Source organism: Phyllostomus discolor, chromosome 1 (genome assembly GCF_004126475.2).
Source record: "Phyllostomus discolor isolate MPI-MPIP mPhyDis1 chromosome 1, mPhyDis1.pri.v3, whole genome shotgun sequence".
In the NCBI taxonomy this organism is placed as follows: Eukaryota; Metazoa; Chordata; class Mammalia; order Chiroptera; family Phyllostomidae; genus Phyllostomus; species Phyllostomus discolor.
The window spans coordinates 73,770,467-73,791,925 of NC_040903.2; the positions used below are offsets into that span (position 1 = coordinate 73,770,467).

The 21,459-nt window shown below is 39.8% G+C and overlaps 1 long non-coding RNA gene across 1 annotated transcript; it reads right to left on the reverse strand.

Annotated features, from left to right (window-relative positions):
* Positions 1 to 92: 92 nt before the first annotated feature.
* LOC118500330 lies at positions 93 to 20,676 on the reverse strand. The gene is made up of 4 exons (XR_004902897.1): positions 20,666 to 20,676; positions 18,210 to 18,215; positions 12,654 to 12,656; positions 93 to 436 (listed from the first exon to the last, which is right to left on the reverse strand). It is a non-coding gene; the product is annotated as an uncharacterized LOC118500330 (long non-coding RNA).
* Positions 20,677 to 21,459: the final 783 nt, after the last annotated feature.

Below are 21,459 nucleotides of genomic sequence, written 5' to 3' on the forward strand. Positions count from 1 at the left end.
ACTTAGGGAGCTAATGGGGGGTGAGAAAGGGTATCAATAAAATTTTAAATAAAAACAGCATGAGAATTGTCCTTTTCATTTTTCCTATCTAGTGTGTTTCTGGCCTTGGGGAAGGGTGTGATTAGATTTAGGAATCTTGGTTAGTTGGCATGAGTATGTCTTTTGATCTAAAGTGACAGTCCTTATAGCGACCTCCCCTGGAAAACTGGAGAGGAGGTGAATGACAACCAGGGAGCCCCTGTGCCTCAGTGCTTCCCATCTGGCTGGACTTAGGTTTCTGTCTCAGACTCCGCTTATTCCTTCTCAAAAGGAACCTACCCATTTATTTGTGGTATTTCCTGGATTCACCTCTGTCATCATTTCCTAATGGTGCATAGCTTTTTGCATCTTTTAAAGCATCATTGTATTCATGATTGTTCCATTTCTTTTTGCCTGACTTATTGTATAAGAAAATATCATTTTCATTCCCAATTTTGTAGCTTTCATTCCTCTCTCCTGTGTCTGCCTGCTTGTATCATGGACCTTTTAAGAACCTCAGAAAATGAAGGTAGTTCTCATCTTTCTCACATTAAGACCTTTTCTTCTCAGATGACCATGTTGGTAATGAAGAAATTGGTCAATATAGGGTAAAACCTCCTCTGATGTATGGGAATGGTGAATTTCCTATTATGTATTTCTGGCCATTTTATACCATACCTGAAGGTTTACACTTCACACATCATTTCATTCTTATCAAATAGTATTAAATTAAGAAAGTAATATTCAATAGTGTATGGATGGGTGCTACAATTTGATCATATGCAATTTGGAAAATTTATGCTATGAAATGCTTCTTGACATAAAACACTTAAAGCAAATGAAGCTTTATTTTTTAAAAAAAGTCTATTATGAGAATTCTAATAGATTTTTTAGACTCATAAAGCTTTTAAAACAAAAAAAAATTCTATTTGTGCTCGAACAGAAATAGTGTCTCTTGTTGATGTTTTATCCACTCATCTATTGATGGACCTTTGAAAACTATTGTAACCTCAATTGGCTTCTCTGTTTTTTTTTTTAATTTCTGTAGCATGTGTAGTTTAAATCATACAAATGTAATTAAAATGCCTAAGAGAATGTCATCATTTTCCTATTTTTTCTTACTAACTCAAGTATGCCCTCTTCTGGGATGAGTGATATGTGCCCTGCTCTTCAGTTCCCCGTGGCACCCAGCCCCGTGGTAAGCACGCAGTAGAACAGGTGGCAGGCTGACTGAGTGTCAGGGCAGCAGGCTCTCTATGGTCAAGTCTCCTTAAACCCCCAGGCCATAGTTTGCTGAAATATCATTGCTTAGTGCAAAAGAGGACAGACTAATAACTGAGTTAGAGACCCAGGTTAGACTCTCAAAACTACTACAACCTGACTCATTGGCTTTCTGCAAGTTACTCATAGCACCCATTTCATGGGCTCCTGAGGATTCAGCAAGGGTGAGTGAGCATAGGCCCTGGCACATAGTAAGCAGTGCCACCACTAGTCTATATCTTTATTTACATAAAAAAAGGTGCATAGTCCTCAAGACACATTACATCCATTTGACAGAAACTGTAATATTCTGATTTTGTTCAAGTAAGACACTTTACTGCCATCTGCTGGAAATGTTTCTTAATGAGTATACAAATAATGATGTTTACAATGTGAACCACACCCCGAGATGTGTTGGTGCCTGTGTACAATCACAACCTGTACAACTGTGCACATAGTGCTCAGTAGGTAGAATTTGCTACTCTTCTTTCCACTTTTCTAAACTGGGTTTGGAAGAGAATTCCAGATACTGCGATTATTGCATGAAGCAATTCATTTTTAAAAATCGTCAGTCAGTCTCTATAAAAACAAGTAGCACTTTATTACAAAACCTGGAAACATTTGACCTTACTGCTTTCCTCACTTCCCATTTCCCCCACAGACAAGTATGTTGTACAATAAAACCTGCAATTTAAGTTAGCAGAGATACTAATTAAGCCATTACTCTTATATTTATAAACACTGAATATAAGATCAAATCAGGTGACATTTTACGTGCAAAATTGTGCAAAGACAAAGCACACTTTGGAATAATCCATATAGCCTTTAAATCTTGATTTTAAAGATTGGATCAAGAATATTGTCATTATTTCAAGATGGCAGATCTTTGGAAAGCAACTCTGCTGGGGCTCCATTCACCTTTCTTCATCCTGGGACATGGGCTAAGATACTCCTTATTCAGAGACCATTATAGTACCTTTTTCTGCACACAAAAGGAAAAAAATTCAGCTCAAACACACCAGTACAGTAATGAAGACTGACTAAATTTGGATTAGGAAGAGTTTATTGATAAAGGGAATATTCTCCCAGGATAAAGATTTAGCACCCTAGGAAGCACCCCAGGTGCAAGGATGGCCCTTAGAAGCTTAGAGAAATCAACGGCCCACACTAAATGAAGTGGAAATGCTCCAACTTCCATGGCTGACTGGGAAAGGATGTCAAATGGCTGGCTCATAGTGGTGGGTATGCACATGTAGGGATGGAACACCCACCCACTGACTGTTCAAAGTTCCAGAGAACACACAGTTTACTAAAGTGATAAGCAATGCATGGTTAAGAGGGTAAGGATCACTGAGAATTTCTTTGGTGGTGGTATTCTGTTTGCCAGGATTGACTGGAGGAGACACTGTTACAGAACTGGGCTCCTTAATAGGAATGAGAGGATCCAGACACAATAGAGGCCAAGTGACAGTATGTAACTGTCAGAAGCAAAGTGTGTGTAATTAGCCCTGGCTGGTTAGCTCAGTTGGTTGGAGTATTGTCCTGATACACTAGAGTTACAGGTTCAATCCCCAGTAGGGCACATACAGTAGTCAACCAGTGAATGTATAAATAGATGGAGCAATAAAATCAATGTTTCTCTCTCTCTAAAAAAAAACAAATTTTTTTTTAAAAAGTGTGCAGTTACTGCAATTGGTGTGGCATCTATAGAGAGCTGTATTGGTGGTTAATAGAACTCAATGTTCCTAGAGGCAAAATAGATAGGCAGGCAATAAGGGTATCAATTTATAAAACAAAAATAAATCAAGACCGGATTGTCAGGAGGCTATGGGCAGCTGCCCCAATAAAATGGCACCATCACTGGCCTAGTTTCCAGACCTGAATCAATGATCAGATCTGGAACCCATTGACCAAAGGGAGGCTGGTCCTATAAAAATGGAGCCTGAAAATCTCCATTAAGTGTATTCAGAAGTTATTTCCCATGCACTTAAGAATATTGTTTTAATCCCTTTACCAGGTGACAGAGTTTGTTAAAGACTGGCTCGGAAGCTGCTCTAGGCACAAGTGCAAGCAGCCCTGCCATATCACTCATCAGACTTTATGGTGTTAAAGGTTATCTGTGGTGGGAAAAGATGCCATGTTGAGTTACCAGTAATCCCAGTAGGAGAACCACAATGTAGACTCCTAGGATTCTGAAGCACGGTCATACCATCTCTAGGTATGAAAATTCTATACACCATTCAAATAGATGTTCTTACAGTCTAATGATCCTTGATTGAAATGGAGTATCTGACCATGGGGCATAAAGTTACTTTGTGGCAAGAGATAGCCCTCATAGCTGGGTTCTGTCGGATCCAGTAAGCCATAAGCTGAGTGGGCCTAGCAGCAATCCACCACAAAATGAAAGTGGCATATATAAGACTGGGCATGAGTAGGGCCAAAGGACACAATAATGTTCTACCAGCTAATTGCCCAGATGACCATGTTTTGCCACTATTGTGCTGAGTTCACAACTACAGAGTTCACATCTGTGGTGTAACCTGCCTAGACCAGTATGGGTACTACTAGCTGAAGCTAAGGCAAAGCTACGATGGGTGGTGCAGAAGGGAATAAAAAATCAGTCACTTTAGTCCTGAGATCCATTGCAGCTGCAGCAACTATAGTTTTCCCATTAATTTTCTTGTGTTTCCTTAGCAATAAAGGCCAACCAGAGTCCTGGGGTTGCTGGTTACTAGAGGGCAGGACATACAAAAGAAAAAAGTGGATCTGAGCACCACAAGGAGCGATCCATAGCCATACTCTAATGCTCATCTATGCACATCTCCTCTTCACAGCCCAGGGCCAATGCACCCATCCTTCAGCTGCTCCTGTTTTTCAGTCACACCTTTTATAGACTTACCACAGATACAAACTGAATTAAATCCTTAACCCACAACTAGAATGGGCCTTAATAATTTTCTAACCCTTAATACCTTAAGTTTAACCAAAAATTTAACTCTTAGGCAACTAGTTCAAATTGGAAGCAAACTAAACCAGGACATCAAATTTTCTCAGATCTAAATCCAAACCAAATTTCCAGATACTTAAAAAAATTTTTTTACTGATTTTTAGAGATGAAGGGAGAGAGAGAAACATCAATTTGTTGTTCCACTTAATTATAAATTCATTGGTTGATTTTTGCATGTGCCCTGATGGGGGATGGGTGTGGGGGGGCGGGGATCAAACTGGCAACCTTAGCATGTGGGACAACAATCTAAGCAACTGAGTTACCTGATTCAGGGCCAGACACTTGGCACATATAATCCTGAGTAGACTCTGTGTAGCTTTTGCAGCACTTCCTAATTAGATGCTCCTGACTTCACTCTGGTAGCTTAGCGGTTAAATTTCTTCCAAAGTTCTTCCAAAGTTCTTCCAAATTTCTTCCTTTGCAACTTATTATTCAATGTCATTTATAATTTTTGACAAACAGATGTTTATGCAGATACAGCTATGTGATTTCTTGCACTGTTTTATGGTTCTTTCCCATCCAAGAACCCTCTCTCTCTCTCTCTCTCTCTCTATAGAGAGAGAGAGAGAGAGAGAGATCATTTATAATTTCATTTTCACATTTACCTCTTTAATCCATCTGGAATGTATTTCAGTATATAGTATGAAGTGAGCATCTAACCTGTTTTTTTCCCTCCCAAATGAATGGCTGGTTTTCCTAGTACTAGTTATTGAATAAGCCATGTCCTCCTTATTGGTGATGCTTCATTTATTAGTATACTGAATTTTCTTTCAAGGCTATTTGTTCTTAAATATTAGTCTATTTACCAATCTTTCCTCAGTAGTTCAAAATCATTGCATGTGAGTTTGTTATATGTATTAACATCTGATATGGTGAATCTCCTGTTATGACTTTTCCTTTTCAAAACTATTCTGGCTACTCTGTCCTGTTTTTTTCCTCCAAACAGAAATTACCTTTTTTCAACTTCAAAAAAGAATCCCACCCTAGTCAGTGTGGCTCAGTGGATTGGGTGCCAGCCTGTGAACCAAGAAGTTGTCGATTTGATTCCCTGTCAGTGCACATGCCTGGGTTGCAGGCCATGTGCCTAGTTGGGCATATTCGAGAGGCAACTGATTGATGGTTCTCGCACACATAATGTTTCTCTCCCTCTCTTGCTCCCTCCCTTCCCCTCTCTCTAAAAAAATAAATATTTTTTAAAAGAACAACAACAAAAAAACCCATTGGAATTTCAGTTAAAATCACAAATAAAAAATAGACAAATGTATCTCAGAGCATAACACATTTCTCAATTTATTAAAATCTTTCTGTTCTCATGTTTTTTCTTTTTTGTATAGATCCCATCCAGTTCTTGCCAATATTATATATGTGAATACACACACACACACACACACACACACACAAACACACAGTCTGTTTGGGAAAAGTCCAACTATTGTTAATATAATGAGAATGGTTTGCATGACATCAGTGTAAACTGGCAGTCAAGGAGAGTGGACTGGGATATGCATGTGTGAACAATGATGATTTCACTGTACTAGTCAGTGGGGGTGGTGGACACCACTGAGTGAGCATGTGTACTGTGTGACTGTCACATTCAAAATCACTGAGCAAGGAGAGCAATGAATCTGCATCAAATTTTGTGTTAAGCTTGAACATTTCTCCACAGAAGCTATTTGGGAGATTCAGAAGGTCGCAGCTATGGGCAACTGGTGATTGGCAGCTGCATCATGACCACACACCCGCTCATGCATCATGTCTTGGGCAGAGTTTTTTGGTAAAACATCAAATCACCCAGGTGACTCAGTCCCCCTAGAGCCCAGATTTGGCAGCCTGTGACTTCTGGCTTTTCCTGAAACTAAAATCACCTTTGAAAGGGAAGCAATTTCAGACCATCCATCAATGAGATTCAAGAAAATACAATGGGGTAGCTGATGTCAATTGAGAGAACTATGAGAAGTCCCAAGGTGCCTAATTTGAAGGGAACTGAGGTACCTTTGACCTATGTACAATGTTTCTTGTATCTTCTTCAATAAATGGCTTTATTTTTCATATTACTGGCTGGATACTTCCTGGACAGACTCTGTGTGTGTGTGTGTGTGTGTGTGTGTGTGTGTGTGTGATTTCCCAATTTATTGTTGGGTCACTGGAAAAGTTATTTCTTTCTTAAAAACTATTTTATAATACCTTTTCGATCAGTTCTCTTGAGTTTCTTAGTCAAAAGTATCATTTGCAAAAAAAAGGTGTTTTTCTTCAACTTTCAAATATTTTAGTTATTACTTCTGTTTCATGTCTTATTACAGAATTATTTCAGCATAATTTTAAAGAATAACAGGCAATCTATGGCAAAAAAGAAAGAATAGCAGGCATCTTCATAACCTAATTTTATTAATGCCTCTGTCACATTACCCATATTTTGCCATGTATATTGTGCATTTTGCCCAAATTTTTGAGGGAAAAATAAGGGTGCTCATTATACATGAGATAGTACCTGAAACACCCTTGTATCTGTTCTTGTGTTTTGTAACTACTTGTTACATAAAATTTCTTGTACCATAACATGTTCAAAAATAAATGCTAAAATTCCTTTATAATACAAAAAGTATCTAAATATAAATAAATAAATAATTGAATTAAAAAATTAAAATGAAAGATTCTTTTCCTGAAAGTTTGGGCCAAAAACATGGGTGCACATTATATACAGTAGTGCATTATACATGGTAAAGTATGGTAGATACAGCAATTCCATTGCTAGTCATTAATCCTACAAGTACACCAGCACCAATAGGCAAAAGTATTCAAGAATGCTCACTGTCACTGTATATATAATTGCATAAACTAGAAAATAGTATTTGAGAATGAAGAGTGGTGATGGGAGGTTGAAGAATTAACTTTACACTTTCTTCTCTTCCTTAGAGTTAGGCTGTCTTAAAATTAACATTATTTTTAAAAACCTTACTAAAAATCTGATGTTGACTATTGATTTAATATTTACTAAGAGTTTAAAAAAATATTTAGGGTGCCTCATGATTGATTCTTGCTGTGGTCAACAAAACTCCGTCCACTTGGGCAGGGACCTAGGATGAGTCCCTTATAGTCAGAAGACATTCAGCTATTTTTGAATGAGTAAATTAATTAATAAACAAAATTGAACTTCCAGCCAAGATGGCAGTGTAGGTAGACACACTGTGCCTCCCCACACAACCAAAAGAAAGACAACACACTTAAAAACAAAAACCAACCATAACTGACAGAAAATTGAACTGTATAGAAGTTCGACAACCAAAGAGTTAAAGAAGAAACATTCATCCAGACCGGTAGGAGGGAGGGAGACAGGCAACCAGGTGGAAAGGACAAGTGGCAAGGTGGCGACTGGTGGACTGGGTGGTCCCACATTCACATGCAGATAAAATGGGAGGAACAACTGGGGAGCAAAACAGACCACACAACCCAGGGTTCAGGTGCAGGGAAATAAAGCTTCAAAGCCTCTGGAAACACCTGTGGGGGTTGAGGCGACAGCAGGAGAAACTCCCAGCCTTACAGTAGAGTTTGTTGGAGAAACCCACAGGATCCAAGAACATACACAAACCTACCCACCTGGGAATCAGCACCAGAAGGGCCCAATTTGCTTGTGAATAGTGGAGGAAGTGACTGAAAACTGGCAGAGAGTGGAGAAAATGGCATTGTTCCCTCTTAGACCCCCCCACCCCAACATACAGCGTCACAATGCAGCGATGTGGGTTGCTCTGCCCTGGTGAATACCTAAGGCTCTGCTCCTTATTACATAACAGGTGCGCTGAGGAAAAAAAAAAAAAGAAAATACGCAAATGAAAGAACAGATCAAAGCTCCAGAAAAAGTACAACTAAGCAACAAAGAGATAGCCAACCTATCAGATGCGCAGTTCAAAACATTGGTTATCAGGATGCTCCATGAACTCACTGGGTACTTCAACAGCATAAAAAAGACACAGGCAGCAATGAAGGTTGCATTACGTGTATAAAGAAAAATCTACAGGGAACCAACAGTGGCAGGAAGGAAACCAGGACTCAAATCAAGGGTTTGGAGAAGAAGGAAGAAAGAAACATTCAGCCAGAACAGAATGAAGAAACAAGAATTCAAAAAAAAAAATAATAAGGAGAGGCTTAGGAACCTCCAGGACATCTTTAAACATTCCAACATCCAAATCACAGTGGTGCCAGGAGGAGAAGAGGAAAAGAAAGAAATTGAGAACTTATTTGAAAAAAATAATGAAGGAGAAATTCCCCAATCTGGCAAAGGAAATAGACTTCCAGGAAGTCCAGGAAGCTTAGAGAGTCTCAAAGAAGTTGGACCCAAGGAGGAACACACCAAGGCACATCATAATTACATTGCCCAAGATTAAAGATAAGGAGAGAATCTTAAAAGCAGCAAGAGAAAAGGACACAGTTACCTACAAAGGAGTTCCCATAAAACTATCAGGTGATTTCTCAAAAGAAACCTTACAGAAAAGAAAGGGCTGGAAAGAAGTAATCCAAGTCATGAAAGACAAGGACCTATATCTAAGATTACTCTATCCAGTAAAGCTATCATTTAGAAAGGAAGGACAGATAAAGTGCTTTCCAGATAAGGTCAACTTAAAGGAGTTCATAATCACCGAACCCTTATTTTATGAAATGTTAAATGGCCTTAACTAAGAAGAAGAAGCTGATCAAATATGTGAACAGTAAAATGACAACAAACTCACAACTAACAACAACAGAACCTAAAACAAAAACAAACTAAGCAAACAACTAGAACAAGAATAGAGTCACAGAAATGGAGATCACATGGAGACTTATCAGCAGGGATGGGAAGGGGGATGGATAATGGGGGAAAAGGTACAGGGAATAAGAAGCATAAATTGTAGGTAGAAAATAGACAGGGGGAGGTTAAGAATAGTATAGGAAATGGAGAAGCCAAAGAACTTATATATATGATCCATGGGTACAAACTGAGGGGGGGGGGGGTGGGATGCTGGTGGAAGGGAATAAAGGGGAGAAAAAAATGGGACAATTGTAATAGCATGATCAATAAAATATGCTTTAAAAGAAAAGAAAGGCAATTATATATCCTTCAAATTATGCAAGAATTTGCAAATATAATCTTTAGGGCTGAGCCTTTTTAAAATTTCCTTTCTGGTTTTGACCTACTTGGATTTTTAATTTCTTCTTGATTTAATTTGGGTGATTTATATTTTTCCAGAGAACCAATGTTCTAGCATATAGTTAACTACACATAATATTCTCATATAATTTTTTAAAAACGCAAACTTTTCTACATGTTTTATCTCCTTTCTACTTTATAATTATATATATATATATATATATATATAGTCAGTCTCTTTTATTAAATAGATTTGCCAGATATTTCTCTACTTCCTACTTTTTCCTGAAAAATATTTTTGGTCTTTATCAATAATTTTTTGTTTTCTAATTCATTAATTTCTGCTTTGATCTTTTCTTCTCCTTTTCTCCCAGTTTAATTTTTAAAAAGGTACTACTCGGTTCACTTATTTTTATTCTTTCATCTTTAATTTTCTGATGGTACATAAACGTTACTAAGATTGGTCTGGTTATGACTAGGGTGTTTTGCGTTTACCTCACTGTCCCCCCTCACCCCCACCACAATGTTTTCAGATTCTTGCATATGGCCATGTGTGTTAACATTGTGCCCCTTTTAATTCACTGTTTTGGAGAAAGTACTGTATATGCTACATGTGGGTATGTTAACCTGCATCGTGTCAGTTGGAATCCCCACAACCACCCCGTTTTCCAGCCGTGGGACTGGAGGCTTGGGCGCTCGGCGGAGGAGTTTGGGGAGCAGCACCGAGTCACGTCCTGGCAGTCACTCAGCCTGGCTGCCAAACCCACCATGGTCCTCGGCCTGACCTGTGGCACCTGCTGTCAAGCTGCAGGCAGCAGAGAGGGCCTGGCCGAGTTGCAGGCTCCGGCCAAAGCTGCCGGAGGCGCTGCCCTCAACCCACCCCACCCGCCGTCCTCTCGGGCCGCTTGCTGCAGCTAAGCGCCCTGCAGCGAGACTTTAGGAGCAGACGTTTCCCACGCTGAGGGTGGGTGGGAGCTACCGCAGTCTCATTTCTGCAGACGCATCACCTGCGGCCAGTGGGTCGCGCTGTGTACCTCAGATGTTTTCCTCCACGCCAGGGGCGGCACTACTTCCAGAGGAAATCCGTAGGCTGGAGTGCTGCGACCTGAGGGGAGTGAGGCGCTGGTTAGAGTGCTGCCTCCACCCCTTGCAGAGGTGGTCAGTCGTCCCCATCCGCTGGAAAATAGCGGGCGAGAAGAGTAGTTGGGGTTCGTTTTGTCCTCCACGCATTTTCCTCGTTATAATAATGGGAGACTTCATTTTAAGGATGTGATGAAAACATATTAGGGCGTTTGGCCCTCTGGCATGGAACGGCCTCCCTGCCGCCTTTGTCTGGCTGCTTGACGGGCAGCAGCAGCAGCTCCATTTTTCTTATTCCTATTGTGGTTATTGGGGCAGTGGAGCGACTTACAGGAAGGCTTTGAGGAAAAGCTGTTGCTAAACCGTCTCTCTGAATCGCTGCCGGCCGCCTTCAGCGAGGAAACAGCTGGCAACTTTTTCCGTATTAGAGGAAAAATCTGTATTTCCCCTTACATTTTCATTCCGATTTTAGAATTAGTGTCTTCAGTGGTCTAAAGCTATCATTCGTCTTTACGCCATCTCCTTTAATGTTGTATTCTTTCGCTACTCTCAAAATTCATACGTAACCAAGTTGTCTTTGGACCTTTTTTTTTGTCCCTCTCAGAAATAATGGGATTTCACGGAAGACTGTGAAGATGGGTGATACTCACAGACTGAGGGCCTTGTTGCCTCAGATACAGGCCCGGACAGAAACAGCCAGCGGAGGGGAGGAGGGAATGGGAAGGACAGGGCTGGGGGGAGGGTGGGTAATGTTTCTGGGGATTTTTATGAGTATCTAAAGAAAAGTGCCTGGTCAGAGAAGGTGGGAGGCCACTGAACTTGAGAAAATGGCTTGGAGTGACCTGAGAAAGCATCTATTGACTATGCAACAACCTGCTATGACAGAAAAGAGGGCAGTAGAATGTTTTTTTATAGCACTGTGTACAGTTTGGGTTTAGAGCTTGTGACTGCTAATCTCCCATACTCGTTTATTTCTCCTCATAGTCTTACACTGTTGCATATTTTATGTGTTTAGTTATTGCCTTCTCTCCCCACTTGATAGAAAACCCATGAAAGCTGGGAGTTGTTTGTTCACTGTTGTCCTGGGGAGCCTAGCACAGTGTCTGGCAAAGTACCTGGGGTTTTGTAAATTATCTCACTCAGTGAATGAAAAATAAATATGGCACATCACTTAAAGGCATTGTGAGAAGCACAAAACCAAAAACCACATGACATAAGGAAGACTGATCTCTTCAAACCTGCTCTTTTTATTCTAGGGCAATAATTGATAAATAGCCAAGAGAGTCACACCACCATTGCCTTTTCCAAAGAACAATAATGAAAGCAATAAGCTCTCACTTTGTTTTCCACTTCATTCTAGGAATTGTGGGGGGGGGGGGGGGGGGGAATGTGAGAGGGAGGGTAGGGTGAAGGGGGTCAAAAGATACAATCTTGAAGTTACAAGGCATGGGGATGTAATGTACAGCATTGTAACTGTACACAGCTAATACTGTATTGCATATTTGAAAGTTGCTACATCTTAAAAGTTCTCATCACAAGAAAAAAATTCTGTAATTGTCTAGTGACAGATGTTAGACTTACTGTGATTTCACAATATATGCAAATACTGAATCAGGTACACCTTAAACAAACATATGTCAACTATACTGCAACTTAAAAAAAATAGTAGGGAAGTTTAAGGTAAAGCATTTATATACTTCACTAATAGTTCTAGGGCCTGAAAGAAATCCTGCTGGACCTTACAAGAAGTTAATCATTTGAATTAACTACTGCTGTTACAAGCCACCCCCAAATTTTGTGGTTTAAACAGACCATTTTACTTGCTCATGATTCTTTGGGTTAGGAATTAAGGCAGAGCTCAGTGAGGATGGCTTTACTCTGCTCCATTGTCTTGACTGGGGTGCCTCAACTGGATCCAGAGCAGTGTCTCTGTCTCTGCCTCATACTGTTTGTTGGTCAAAACAAGTCAAAGGGCTAGCAAGCATGGATGGATTCAAGAGATTGGGAAATAGATCCAACTCTTAAGGGGAGAGTGGTACAGGCACATTGCAAAAGGGATGTGGTTATAATGAGTGAAAGAAGCCTGTCACAAAAGAGTACATTATGTATGATGCTCTTTATATGAAATTCTATAAAAGACAGACTAATCCTGAGTGACAGGAATCAGACTATCTAGGGGTAGAGGGTGGGAACTGATCAAAGGACATGAGGGAACTTTTTGGGATGACAGAAATGTTCTGTACCTTGATTATGGTGGTATATGCAAATATATATTTTATTATAATTAGGCAAATTATACAAAAAAGGGGAGGAAATTGGAGTGACCATCTTCAAAAATAATCTACTATACACAAAACCTTTCATTTGACAGAACCTGTAAGTCATCTGGTTCAGTATCTCCATTTTACGAGTAAGGAAAGTGGGGCCCAAAACAGGAAGTTGTCAAAGGATACTGTTAGTGACAAAACCAGGATTGGAACCCAGACTCCTGACCTCCTGTCACTTCTCCCACATCCTTCAAGACAGGGGAAAAGGATGCCCTGGGCCTGAGTTCCACTGAGACTCAGTTAGAGGTAAGTATGTCTGGGAATAAGGGCTGGACCATGACATCCCTTTGTACTCTAGAAATTTCCAGGGGACTCCAGTGGGCACATATAGTTCTGAGAGACTATCAACAAGTTCCTGTAAGTGTCTATAATAAAGGTAAATGGACCAATATTTATAAATGGAATTGAACACTGCGAAGGAAAAAATAGAAGAGCAGCTATGCCACAGCCACCTCTTGTCTATAGTGTTCAGTGTCTACAGTGTTGAGGAACCTTTTGGGTTTCCTAAAAGGGTACTGGTAGAAAAGGACAAGGACAGACATGTGACTGTTGAAACATTATGATCTCCTTAAACTTTACCAAATTAAGAAACCCATTTTCAGCTAAGAATTATTGCTAGCTTTTATAAAGTGTTTCATACAGTAAAATAGAACTGAAATAATAAATAGCATTGCTACCCATAGCAACATGCAAATGTTAGAACATTTAGGGAATTTGAAAATGTGAATACAGTCCATTCTTGATCTTTAGTATAATGTCTTCACTCAGAAAAAAAATGACTTTGATCCATGTCCAAAGTGTCTCAGACATTTATCAGATGTATTCAACTCCTCTGGATGCCAAAGAACCTTTTAAAAAATATCTGTGCCCTGACCAGGGTGGCTCAGTTAGTTGGGCATCGTCCTGCAAAGCAAAGGGTCACCAGTCTGAGTCATGGTGAGGGCATGTGCCAGTGCTGCAGGTTCGGTTCCCAGCTGGGGGTGTGTGGGAGAGGCAACCAATTGATGTTCCTCTCTTGCATTGATGTTTCCCTTTATCTTTCCCTTCCCTCTAGAAATATTAATAAATAAAATCTTTTACAAAATATCTGTGAGAGGGCAGAATAATGTGGGCTAAAATGATTTATGGCTGATTTCAAGCAATTACTCAGGAACCTATGGACTTGAACTATGGATGGAATCTAAACTTTTTGCTAACACAAAGTCACTTTTGAAACCATTTACCAAAACACTAAAAAATCAGCAAGGGAAGTTTGTTTAAGAGAACACCACTCTGACAGATTTCTGAAGCTTGGGTTTCTCTTCATTTTAGTTTTGGGTTGTTGTTATTTCACCATTTTTCTAATACCTGTATCTTAAACATTTTATGTTTACATAGTAAGCATTTTATTAAATGAGGACACACTGATTTGCATCTTGAAGTTGTGGTTTCTGTCTCAAAACTGCTGATTGAGAGGAGTCTATTCTTTCACCAACTTTAAATGTAGTTACAGAGTCACTCTCCTGGCCTAACACTAATGTCAGGTGGAAATTGATGAATTTATGGAAATAATTCAAGCCAAAAAAATCTACTCTTGTTTGGATTACCTCAAAGCTTTGGTCCAGAATGGATTCCCCTTCATTTAACTTGGGTTAAAGAGGGCAAAACAATACAGCATATAAGGGCATCAGCCTGAGGCTCTCTTAGTTTTAACTCCAGCAATCCTATAAAACTTAGCTCAGTTTAGGCCAGACATTCTCAACTAAAGACCTTTTTAGATGTTACATTTCTACTCCGTGGCTGCCATGTTTGAAATATATGAACTACTCATGTAGTATTATTCATAACCCTTATAGCCTTTACTCAGGTACACACACATTTAGGTGTTTTATTTTTTTTTCCAATAGCATGGGAAACCATGTACAGATCAGCAGTTCTACCTTAGGAACTCAAGAACCCAGCATGACATGAAACTCATGAGGGAAATAAACCAAGGCTTCTGCATCCTTTACATACTTTCCTGCCAACCTGGTTCTCACTTCTCACCATCATTGTTTTTCCTCTGGAACTGATGGTGCTTGCAATCACTTCCTATTCATGCCATGGGTGAGAGAGGGATTCCTTTCTGCTCTAGAGTTACGGGGATGACTAAACACACAACACCTGACACTGAATAAGTGAGACTAACAAGCAGTTTATGAGTCACCTATACTCAGCCAAGGGGAGAACACTGCACACAGGACTACATGGGACAGAATGAACAATCAGTAGCTGGAGGCAGGGGCAGGCTTCTTTGTAGAATCAAAAGAATGGGGTGCCTCCTGGTTCTTATGGGAGGATGTGACTGGCTTGTTTAAATTCTGAGGGCTGGCAGGGAACTGAAACCCACTGTGACTCAGGGATAAGCAGGAGTGATACCTGGTCTATTTGCTAAAGGGTTGTTTGGCTAGGGACCTATCCTCTGGAGCAGAGAGGGAAAGGGAACTTGTAGTTAGGCCTTTGGAGGTCTCCCAGTTTTCCCCAGATGTCAAGGCATATATAATATTGGACCTTCATTTTTAGGCCTTTCATCACAATAGCAAGGTCAGGACATTATTTCTAGATTGCTATATACAACACTCTTATAACTGGGAGGGGAAGAAAGGTAGAGTGAGGCAAAGGGTGCACACAAAAACTTTCTAGTTTATACTTTCAAATATACAGCCACAAAGCAAATGTTTACTGAATATCTTCATGTTCTAGCACTAGACTAGCAAGGTACTTAAAAGTGAATGTAGTCCGTATTCTGAAGGACTCAAATGGAGAAGAAATAGAGAACATAAGCAGATTGTCACCTTACAGAGAGATGGATGTGGGAACAAAGATCTGTGCATGTAAGAGCCCAATGATAGGAGAAGTTCATTGAACTGGGGCACAATGAAAGGTTCCACAGGCACAATGCACAACGGCTCCTGAGCTGAACTTGAAGGATCAGTGGGAATTGGTCAATCAGAGAGGCTGGGAGGATCATATCAGAGGAACTAGCATTACCAAAGGTGGAAATGATCACATGTTAAAAATGAGTGATAAATCATCCACTGAGGATTGTGGGAGGCATTGTTAACTAGGAATGGGGGGGACAGGATTGATACGGTCTCAGACAGGCAGTAAACTTCTTGACATTGGTCTTGTGATTTTCTTGGATTGACACCAAAAGCACAGGCAACAAAAGCAGAAATAAATGAGTGGGACTATATCAAACTAAAATGTTGCTCATGGCAAAGGAAACCATCAACAAAATAAAAAGGCAGCCTACTACCAAATGAGATAAAATGTTTGCAAATCATTATTTGATAAGGGATAAATGACCAAACTGTATCAAGAAGTCATACAACTTTCTCTACATTTCTGAGCGCCCTAGGTGAACATTCATTTTGCTGAGCAGGACACTAAACAGCTAAAGGAAACCCCCTGAATGAGCAGGCCTTGTCAGTGGAACTTCATCTTAGGACACTAGGGCAGCAAGCCAGTTTTGTCACTGGATAACACTAAATGTTAGTGATTGTAGGTTTTTTTTCCTGGATCAGTTCCTGGAGACTGAGCTCCAATTTCCTGACTAGGGGTTAAAAGCCTGGCTGTCAGCATCAGAGCAGCCTGTGGAGAACAGGAACCAGAAGTCTTGTTGGTCAACACATAGACTTGCACTGAAGTCTCCTGTTCTGGTACAGTAGCACCCATTCCTGGGCGATGCGATGCAAATCCCTCAGAAAGTAAACCTGATTTGTACCAGAGTGAGAGAAGGGCAGGAGGGCCCAGCTGTGCGGGGTAAACAGTTAACAGTCAACAGTTAACACAATGAAGGGATTTGTGGTCTCCCTCTGGTGTGCTGCCAGTGTTTCAAGGGGTCTGGAAAAAAGAAAATTACTTTGACATTCCAAAGGTACATTATCGTGGGTGCAAAAAGACAACATACAGGCTTAAGGTAAAGGCTGACTTTTGTCAGGGAAGATCCTAGCCTAGGACATGACTACCTGTCATAAATTGCTTTTAGTTAGTAAGTTTTAATTTCAGCCCATCCTCTGTGGTTACTTTAGATCTGAGTTTGTAAGGCTTCCATGCAGGCCTCCCCTGAGTTTGTCAAGTTAATGTGGCCCCTTTTTGTCCACTTGTATTGAAACCCAGAGGATACCTATATGGACACAGGCACTGAGAGAAGATATAGCCTTGGGCAGAGGCTATATCATGACTCCATCATGCCCATCATGCCTGTGATCATGGGCATGGAGTCATCATGCCCATCATCACAGGCATGATGACTCCACAGGCAGGAACCCAGGGAAATGGATACCCCAAACTCATTCTCCCACCTACAAAATGACTTCCAGCTCCTCTCACTGCTTGCCCCAATTAGAAGCCAGAGGGCAAGGGAGCCTGTCCATGTTGTTCATAAAGCCGTGTTTCTGGGACACAGGATAAAGGAAAGAAGGGTGGAGAGGGTCATCTGGAGAAGCAAATGGCCATTTGATGTCAATTTTACTATTTCATCCTTCTTTACCAATCAGTAAAGAACACCCAAGATGCAAACCTTTCAAGAGATGACCTGAAATGACTGAATTATAAAGTCTCTAAATAACCAAGAGCTTCCTATAATCTGTATAAAAGAAGCTTTACACCCAAATCTGGGCCAAAAGTTACATCTATATTTGGCAGAACAAAGTCTTGAACTTACTACCATCAATTTAAATCTCGTCCTTAGATTTGAGGCTACCTAATAAGCTACACAACTTTTCTTTGACCTGTATGGTGAGAAAATCTCTAAAAATTTGTTTAAATTAAACATCCCTGTGGTGTGTTTAATTTTTGTGAGAAAAGAAACACTTCAAACAAATTCCACAGTTTAAATTCTATAGAGGTTTACATAAATCCCAAGGATGAAATCATATTATAGTTAAATAACACCTTGAATTGTCTCCTACCATATTTCATAAAACAGATATTTCTCACCAGTATTCCTAAATACCAAAAATAATTATTCCACATGCTGCAATATTCCATTAAAATGATGTCCAAGAACAAGCAAAATTAACCAATAAGACACAAGTCAGAATAATGGCTATCTCTGATGGGAGGGAAGATTCAGGCTGGGAAAAGGCATGAAGGAAACTTCTAGGGTGCTGCTAGAAATGTTCTATATTTAGTTCTTGTTTTACATGTTGATACATATTACACATATCAAGAATCAATGAGCTTAACAATTAAACTCAATGTGTAAGCATTTCACATACTACATTGCTTCTTGGTATGTTCTATGTCAATTTAAAAGGAAACAATTACCCCATTAAATGACTTTTGCAATTACCTCCACAGCAAATATCATAACAAAGAAAAGATTCAGGTTTATGCATTTACCTGGGGTCAGCAAACTATGACCATAAGCCACCAGCCTCTGTTATAAAGGCCACAGGCAGCGTCCACACAAGAGCTGTGGGGGTGAGTAGTTGTGACAGAGGCCTATGATCCTTTAAGAAAAAGCTTGCCAACATCAGACTTAAACTTCAAGTAACATCTTTAAACTGTCCCTTTTCTAGGGCAGTTCAAATCAACCTCACCTAAATACCAAACTAACAAGGAGATTCAAAGGAAAGGAGTAAATCACTCACTTAATAGTAACCAAAAATGTCATAAAACTCTAACATGGAAATGGCAGCATTTTTTGCCTTGAGCTGTACACAGATCACAAATTGCAATTTTATTTGGCCTTACACAATGTCAATTTTTAAAAATTTGGTACTAATATTTTAAAAATGTCCACTTTTAAAAAAATCAAGATTTTGGCTGCTCATACCAAAAAAAAGGAAGATGGAGCAACATTGGAACCATATTCCTTTAAAGTAACAATGAGCTACAGTGACTCCAACAACACTGAGCCTAAGTACTGGCTGACCCTTCACTCTGTGCTTGTACTGTCCAGAAGGTAACAGTTTAAAAGGGGGAATAACTGAAGGATAGATCACTAAGTAGTTTCCAATACAAACCAGAAAGCTTTAGAAATAAACATGAGGTATACTTTTAAAAAATCAGTTTATGGGGAGGTATCACTATTTAAAAAAGAAATGCTCTTTAATTAAGATAATTTACCTAATTATATGAACTCTTTTCATACTGTAGCTTTGACCGGGGTAGAGCTGTACACAATCAGCAAATTTAATCATTGGAAATTGTTTTCTACTATTAAAGTCAAACATCTTTTTTCTTTTTCCCAGCTAAAAGCTTTTTGCCTTCAATACAGTCACTGGTGGTTATTGATAAAATGGAAATGTCCTAAAATTTCCCTAAGTATATTTGAACCCTATAAACTCTCTAGTTCACATCAGGGATTCTGGTTGAAATAACTTTTTAAAATGCTAATATATGTAAATAAAGAATAAAGCTTAACATAAATTAGTATCTACCACTTGGAACTGAAATACAAAAGATGATTCATGAATATGGTAATATTATTCTTTGGCACAAAATTTGAAAGCACTTTATGCATTTTAAGTGAATTTAAAATTTAAGTAAACTTCTGGAGAATCATCTTCAAGCTTTAGAATTAACATCCAACAAAAGTCATTATACAGCCACAGCCTGGGATTCTTGACAATCTGGCAAAAACTAAGAATACACTTGCTTTTTTTCCCATTAAGAAGGAAAATTTAACCAATACACATTTTGTGTAGAGAAGTGTTGTTATAAATCACTTCAAATTATGTTCATTAGCCCTGGCTGGTGTGGGTCAATTCGTTGGAGTATCATCCTATAACCAAAAGGTCGCAGATTCAATTCCTGGTTGGGGTACATACCTGTGTTGCAGGTTTGATTCCCTAGTCAGTGGCATGCAAAAGGTAACTGATTGATGTTTCTCTTTCACATCAATATTTCTCTCCCTCTCTCTCTCTCTCTTCCCCTCTCTCTAAAATCAATAAGCATGTCCTCAGGTGAAGATAAAAAAATTATGTTCATTAAAGCCAAATTGTAACTATTCATACCATTTATCCTAGATGTTAAATCTATCTTAAAAGTAACAAAGTGAGACTTCCAGCCAAGATGGAGGTGTAGATAGACACTGTGCCTCCTCGCATTACCAAAATAAGGACAACAAAAATTTAGAAACAAAAAAATAACCAGTACTGACAGAAAATTGAACTGTATGGAAGTCCAATGACCAAGGAGTTAAAGAACATTCATCCAGACTGGTAGGAGGGGCAGAGTTGGGCAGCCAGGTGGAGAGGACTTGTGGCAAAGCAGCAGCTGGTGGACCCAGTGAAGTAGAGGATTGTGGAGGGGCTTAGCATATAAGGCTGCTGGGGGACCAGACAGTCCCACATTCATGCACAGATAAACCAGGTGAAACTGGGGAGCAAGACAAACCGTGCAACCCAGGGTCCCAGCGCGAGAAATAAAGCCTCAAAACACCGATCAAAAACACCTGTGGGGGTTGAGGTTCTGGGAGAGACTCCCTGCCTCACAGGAGAGTTCATTGGAGAGACCCAGAGGGTCTTAGAATGTACACAAACGCACCCACCTGGGAATCAGTACCAGAAGGGCCCAGTTTGCTTGGGGGAAGCTGTGGAAGTGACTGAAGTCAGCTCAGCAGAGAGCTGAGCAAGCATCCTTGTTCCCTTTTGCACCCCTCACCCACATACTGTGTCACAATCCAGCAACGTGGGTTGCCCCACCCAGGTGAACACCTAAGGGTCTGCCCCTCACTACCTAACAAGTGCATCAAGGCAAAAAAAAAAAAATTGCACAAATGAAAGAACGGATCAAAGCGCCAGAAATAATGCAATTAAGCAATGAAGAGATAGCCAACCTATCAGATGAACAGTTCAAAGGACTGGTGATCAGGGTGCTCACAGAATTGGTTGAATCTGGTTGCAAATTAGATGAAAAAATGAAGACTACACTAAGTGAAATGAAGGAAAATGAAATAAAGGAAAATGTACAGGGAACCAATAGTGATGGGAAGGAAACTGGGACTCAAATCAGAAGGAAGGAAGTAGACCAGAAGGAAGGAAGAAACAACCAAAAAGAAAAGAGGAAACAAGAATTCAAAAAAATGAGGAGAGGCTTAGGAACCTCCAGGACATCTTTAAATGTTCCCACATCCGAATGATAGGAGTACCAGAAGGAGAAGAGGAAGAGCAACAAATGGAAAAGATATTTGAACAAATAATAAAGAAGAACTTCCCCATTCTGGCAAAGGAAATAGACTTCCAGGAAGTTCAGGAAGCTGAGAGAGTCCCAAAGAAGTTGAAGCCAAGGAGAACACACCAAGGCACATCATAATTACATTAGCCAAGATTAAAATGAAGGAGAGAATCCTAGAAGCAGCAAGAGATAAGGGGACAGTAACCTACAAACGAGTTCCCATCAGACTGTCAGCTGATTTCTCAAAAGATACCCTGCAGGCAAGAAGGGGCTGGCAAGAAGTATTCCAAGACATGAAAGGCAAGCACCTACATCCAAGATTGCTCTATCCAGCAAAATTCTCATTTAGAATAGAAGGGCAGATAAAATGCTTCCCAGATAAGGTCAAGTTAAAGGAGTTCATCATCACCAAGCCCTTATTATATGAAATGTTAAAGGGATTTATCTAAGAAAAAGAAGATAAAAAGTATGTATAGTAAAATGACAGCAAACTCACAATC